The sequence below is a fragment of the Myotis davidii genome, unplaced genomic scaffold, assembly GCF_000327345.1.
Source record: "Myotis davidii unplaced genomic scaffold, ASM32734v1 scaffold512, whole genome shotgun sequence".
Lineage (NCBI taxonomy): Eukaryota > Metazoa > Chordata > Mammalia > Chiroptera > Vespertilionidae > Myotis > Myotis davidii.
The window spans coordinates 149,200-156,215 of record NW_006284323.1 but is presented as its reverse complement, the minus strand read 5'-3'; positions in this window follow the sequence as shown (position 1 = coordinate 156,215).

The following is a 7,016-nucleotide window of genomic DNA, read 5'->3' as shown; positions in this document are numbered from 1 at the left end:
CCTGTTTCTCTGTCTCCGCATTTTGGCTGCTTCCCTGTGTTGATAGAGAGGCTTTGTGTGCTAGGTGTCCTGTAGGGCCCAGTGGCTCAGCCTCCCCAGTTACCTGAGGTGGACACTCTTGGTGCCCCCCCTTGTGGGCTTTGTGCACAGTCTTATTGTAATTAAGCCTTGATTGTTGTAGGTATCACTGTGAGGAATTGACCTCCAGGCCAATCGGCTGTGAGAATCAGCTGTGTCTGCAGTGGGAGAACTTCTGTGCTGGAGACACCCCTATGGGGCTAGACTTGCTTCGATGGGGCTTTGGTGCTCACTGAGTCTGCCCCCTGAGTTTGTCCTTTATGGTTCCATGGAGCTGCAAACTGGATGGTCCCACTCTGACCTCTGGGTACACTGGCTCCTGGATCACTAGGGAGATGCTAATCTAGCCTCTGCCTTAGGCTATCCAGCAAAAGCCTCCCTGCAGGGCTTGGGCGGGGCAGGTTCCACGGGATCAACAGACTGTGGCTAGCAGTTATGGCTGCTCTCAAGGCCCCACTTCTCAGTGTCTCGGCAACCGCTGCAAGCCCGCCCGGAACTGGAGCTCAGAGCCTGAGACGCCCTCCCGATTGAAAACGACAACCACGCCCTCAGCCGCCAGCCCTCTCTGCATGCACTCCGCACCTTAGTATTTTACTTCCGCACTGCGCCTCCTCTGAGTCTTGGTATGCTTTTCTCTTTCCTTCTAGTTGTAGAACTTCCACTCAGCCAGCCTTCCTGTGGTTCTGGATGATGTCCATTCCGTCTTTTAGTTGTATTTTTGAAATGGTTGTTCGAGTCAGCAAACTCCTGTGTTTACCTATGCCGCCATCTTGGTTTCCCCATGTTCATTTTAAATGCCATATTTTCACTCTTACTAATGAGGATGCCAACAACTATGTTTTGTTTTGTGGCTAGTCTTTTCTGAGAAGTCATTTTAATATTGTTTTCCCAAATTTAGCACATGAAGCTGCTAAGATGTCTTTGGCACCTAAAATATCTTTTGGGTTCCCTGGACAGCCAAACACAAATATTGGCTCCTTCCCCTTCTGAAAGGAGATACAACAAAAACAGCTGAGTTTGTTTGTTATATTAAGATCTCCAGATCTTAAGTCAAAACTATCACAAAAGCTCTTTCTTGTAATCGTGAGCGAGTTACATAAACTCTCTGAGCCTTGGTTTCTGTATCTGTAAATTGGAGGCAATCCTCATTCCCTTTTGGGTTTACTGTGAAAATCAACTCGGACAACGTAAGCAAAACACCCAGCATAGAGCAGTCACTCAATGCAGGTTAGTTAGTGTCCTTCCTCCCAACCTGGGAGTCTCGTTTAGATTCATATACAATAACAAAAACCCAAGGCAGGATCAATATGACTCTGAATGTTTTATATTGAGATAAATCGAGTTTTCTCTATTCCTTTTTGTCTATCCAGTTGACCCTTGATTAACACTGGTTTAAACTCTATGGGTTCACTTATATGTGGATTTTTTTTTCAATAAATACAGCAAATGTATTTTTTTCTTTCTTATGGATTCCTTAATAACATGTCTTTTTCTTTAGCTTACTTCATTGTAAAAATGCTGTAAAGAATATATACAACATACCAAATATGTGTTGACTGCTTATGTTATGGGTAAGGCTTCTGGTCCACAGGAGCTAGATTATTAGTAAAGTTTGGGGGAGGCCAACGCTAAATGCGGAGTTTTGACTATGTGGGGGGCAGCCCCCTAAACCTGCAGTGTTTGAGCGTCAACTGTAGTTTGGAAACTGTGCTCTCTCTTCCTATTCTTTGGGGGTGAAGCGTACAGTTAGACTAGGCATACCTGACCTAAGACCAAAGGTAACCAGCTCTCTGGTCCCACACTGCAGGGAGACCTGGTAAGGGCCTCAGGGTGACATCATCCTGCTTCCCACCTTCCCTTTCTTTACAGCTCACACTAGTCATCGTTCCTTTTCTTTTATTTCGTGCTTTATTTTTAGGAGTCCTCTTCAGGGAGGGTGTACCCAATTTCTCTAGTTTATTTGTGTGAAAATGTCTCATTTTGCACTCAGTCGTCAATGACTCCTGGCTGGGTGTAGAATTCTACGCTGAGGCTGTTTGTTCTCAGCCATGTGAAATGCCCCTGTGTGGTGTGGGCACGGGCTCTGTGTCCAGAACCCCTGGGGTACAGTCCTGGCTTTGCCTGTCACTCAGAGACTCTGGGCCCAGCTCCCTTGTGGGCAGAGATGTGGGGACAGCTCCAGTCCTACCTTACAGAGTGCTGAAAAGATTGAGTGAGATGGTGAATATAAAGCACTTACAACACAATAATGCCATATACATGAGCTATTATTTTATTGTTACCATATTGTCTTCAAATTACTGCTGTGGTTGAACATCTAATGGCATCTAATTTATATGTGACTGACTTTGCTCCCTGGTTACCTTTAGGGTCTGTATTTTTGTGTTTTCCAGTTTCATTTCCATGTATCTGGCTGTCATTTATTTTTACTTGTCCTACTTAGGTTTCTTCAGGCTTCCTGAATCTGAGGATTTGTGTCCTACCATGAGATTAGAAAATTCTCAGCCATTACTTCTTTGATATCACCTCTCTTTCTTGCGAGCTCACCCTGGCACTGAGAAGGACCTCTGTTGCATGTTATCCACTATTTCTAGAGCTGTTTAAACAGAAGGAGGGTTTTCAGTGTATGTGTTCAAACACAAGCCAAGAATTAGGCCAACTTTCATTGTCCCCTTCTGTCACTGCATTCTATACTTTTATTATTTCATATTTATGCAAATTCAAGATGCTAAACCCTAACAGTTTCCAGAAACATACACCATAACCTGACAAACTTAGCTATATCTGAGCCGTTCAGCCTGCGCCAATGTCTTGAACAGTGTTGAACCCTACAGTCACAGTACCAAGCACAGCACATGGATTCTCCCAGTCACTGCTCACAGTATTCAGGGGCAGGGGGTGACTCTTACCCCCATTTTAGAACTCAAGAGTCGCCTAAAAAGAGGTTCAATAATTCACCCAAAATCTCACACCTGGAAAATAAGAAAACCCACATTTCCCTGACCAGTGTTGATCAGTGGTTAGGGGGTTCAGCCCACACAGGGAAGGGTCATGGGTTCAATTTCCAGTCAAGGGCATGTACCTGGTTTGTGGTTCCCGCCGCACATGCAGGAGGCAACCAATCAATGTGTTTCTCTCACATCGATGTTTCTCTCCCCCCCACACACACACTCCCTCCCTTCCACTCTCTCGGAAAAGTCCTTGGTTTTTCCATATCCTCGTGTGAGGATTAACAACAACAACAACAAAAAACACACACACATACAGAAAAAAAAAAAGGAAAACCAAGATCCAACCACAAAGCCTAGAATTTTACCATTATAACTTCCAACACAGCCATTGTCCTACATCAATGTGAACCTAAAATTCAGACACATCTTACTGTCACCAAGATTGCCAAGTGAAGCACTCCGGTCCTTAGGGTGCAAAACACACCTCTGCTCAGGCTCAACACTCCCCGTCCCGAACATTTCATTAACTTGCAATCGATTTTCTCCTCACTTTGTAACACACAGATTATCTTCGCTGGCAATAAACTCCCTAAATCTTGTGACTAAAGTGGACAACCTTGGAAATTGCATCATGAAAAAGGTGCTACTTTTCTTTAATTGGTTGGGAAATTTTATATGGGCAGATCTGAGAGGCTTTATGGATGGCAATCATTTTTTACTGCTGTTTATTGAGGAATAACAAACAGCGAAGTACATGAACCCTACGTGTACAATTCATGTATATTGAAATAAAGTCTTATATATGTGTGTGTGTGCAGATGTAGATATAGATATAGATATATCTGTTAGAGAGGGTAATATTGACTGAAACAAAAAATTAAAATCAAAAATTTATTCTTCAGAACTCACAAAACTGAGTAAATGTAAAGGAAATTTAGTTAAACTTTTTTTTAAAATATATTTGATTGATTTTTTTACAGAGAGGAAGGGAGAGGAATAGAGAGTTAGAAATATCGATCAGCTGCCTCCTGCAAACCCCCTACTGGGGATGTGCCTGCAACCAAGGTACATGCCCTTGACCAGAATCGAACCTGGGACCCTTCAGTCCGCAGGCCGACGCTCTATCCACTAAGCCAAACCAGTTAGGGCTAGTTGAACTTTTCTAGGACTACACAGAAAGACGGGACACTCCAGACAGAGGGAAGCTGTGCAAGATAAACCAGCCTTCTCCTTAGCCAAACTAATCACAGGGAGAAAAATAAAGGCATAGAAGTAAAGGAACCTCAGATACATATCATCTGATCTCAACATCCAAAAAGGTGCTACTTTTCACCCCACCTCATTTCTGAGGAGGGAGCTGAGGGCACGACCAGCTAAGGCGGCAGCGAACGGAACCCCGATGCTCCCACCGTGGGAGTCACCTTACCACCAGCTCTGCAGAGAGGGTGGCTTGCACGTCCCTTTTAGACATTTGGGACAGCCCTGGCGATTGTGCACTTAGTACCTAAACTGAGAAGGTTGAAGAACACATCTGACTATGTGGACGATGGTCATTAAATGCCTGTGGGAACATGTGGAATCAGGCAAAGACACCGTCTAGGAGAGGAACCCACATTACATGGAGACATCCATCAGCTTTGATAGCATTTTTCATTCATCTCATAAAATAACAGAGTGAAGATTAAGACTCACATTTTTCCCTCTCGGGTGCTTGGGGCTGAAGGTTCATTGTGGCTGCTGTCACAGCCCATGGCTCTCAGGTCCTAGGACTGAGGGCTCACCGTGGCTGTTGTCACAGTCCGTGGCTCTTGGGTCCTAGGACTGAGGGTTTGCGTGGCTGCTGTCACAGCCTGTGGCTTTCCTCGGCCCACGTAACACAGAGGCGGCTTTGTTAGAGGATTAGCCTCCTGCCTGAGCGCCCTGAGCTCTGAGAGCCACTTCGCTGTGGTGGTGCTGTTGCCATGGTTACCAGGCCCTCTCAGGATGCTTTCCAGATTACAGATATTGCTGGAAAATAGGCTCATTTCTTGGTTTTCATTCACACAGTTTCTATTGGTTTTATTCTTGGATTAAAAACCATTGTGGGCCCTAGCCAGTTTGGCTCAGTGGATAGAGCGTTGGCCGGCCTACAGACCAAAGGGTCCCTGGTTCGATCCCAATCAAGGGCATGTACCTCGGTTGCAAGCTCCTCCCTGGCCAGGCCCTAGTCAGAGGCGTGCAGGAGGCAACCAACTGATGTGTTTTTTTCACATCGATGTTTCTCTCTGTCTTTCCCTCTCTCTTCCACTCTCTCTAAAATCAATGCAAAAATATCCTCAGGTGAGGATTAAAAATAAGTAAATAAAAATTTAAAAAATGAAAAGAAGGGAGAACCATGATGGTAGCATAGGTAAACACCTGTACTTGCTGCCTCCCACAACCATATCAAAATTACAACTAAAATAAAGAACTATCATCCAGAACTGCAGGAAAGCTGGCTGAGTGGAAGTACTACAACTAGAGAAGTAAAGAAGAAAGCGCAGAGACTGGTAGGAGGTGCGGAGGCCCAGAGCAGGCTGGGCCGGCACCCATGTGTGCCCCTTTTTTTAATCCAGAAGGAGGCTGCCTGGAGGAGCGAGGGATCCCAGCCTCACACCAGACCCCCAGCCCAGGGTCCCAGAGCTGGGGAAAGAAGTCCCTGTGGGCCGTAAGAACTACGGACTGTAAAAACCAGTGTGGATTGGGGTTGAGTGACACACAGGCTGCTGGAGACCCAGCTGCTCCTCTTAAAAGGCCAGCACCACGTACTGAATTTACAAGCTCCCACGTACTCTGAGCTCCAGTGCCAAGCGAGGCTCTGGGGGATCCAGACACATACGGGGAGAAACTGGACTGTCTGGCATTGGGGCAGGAACTTGGGGGTGGCTTTCTTCCAGACGGAGGTGCTCACAAGGGTCATTGTTCCTGTGCTGGGACCTCCCTGGTACAGAGCTGACTGGCAGCCATTTCTGTTTGCTCTGCCCTGGAGATTCCCTGAGACCCCACCCCACCCAATTTACAACCCCACCCAAGCTGTGTGCAGTGTTTTGCATATGAACTGCCTGTCCTTGCTCAGGCTAAAACTCTGTTAAACAAGCTACAGCTGGGTCAGGGATCCCCTAACCCAGCGGTTCTCAACCTGTGGGTCGCAACCTCTTTGGCGGTCGAACGACCCTTTCACGAGGGTCACCTAAGACCATCCTGCATATCAGATATTTACATTACGATTCATAACAGTAGCAACATTACAGTTATGATGTAGCAACGAAAATAATTTTATGGTTGGGTCACAACATGAGGAACTGCATTTAAAGGGCCAGAAGTTTGAGAACCACTGCCCTAACCTATCAATAAAAGACCCAAAAACCAGCACCAGCCTGCCTTGCTTCACAGCTGGGCCTGGTCTGGGCACTTCCAAACCCAATACAAAGAGGAGGAATCTGCAGATCTCTCTGTAGCTCCTGCTGGGTGTCCCCAGGCAGTGGCTGACTTTGCACGTCCTTGGAGATCCAAGAGCCAGTGTACCAAGTGGTCAGTGTGAGACCATCCAGATTATAACTCTTCACATCCATAAGAGAAACACTCAGGATGCAGACTCAGTAAGCACCAAAGCCCCACTCAAGCAAGTCCTGCTCCATAAGGGTGTCTCCTGCACAACAGCTCTCCCACTGTACTCACAGCTGATCCCCACAGCCAATTGGTCTGGAGGTCAATTCCTCCCAGTGATACCAACAGCAATCAAGGCTCAACTACAACAAAACTGTCCACACAGCCCACAAAGGGGTGCACCAAGAGTGTCCACCTCAGGTGATTGGGGAGGCTGTGCCACTGGGCCCTATAGGACACCTACTACACAAGGCCACTCTGTCAACTCAAGACTTAGCAGCTACCCAAAACATAGAAACAAACACAGGGAAGCAGCCAAAATGCGGAGACAAAGAAACATGTCACAAATGAAAGAAATGGAAG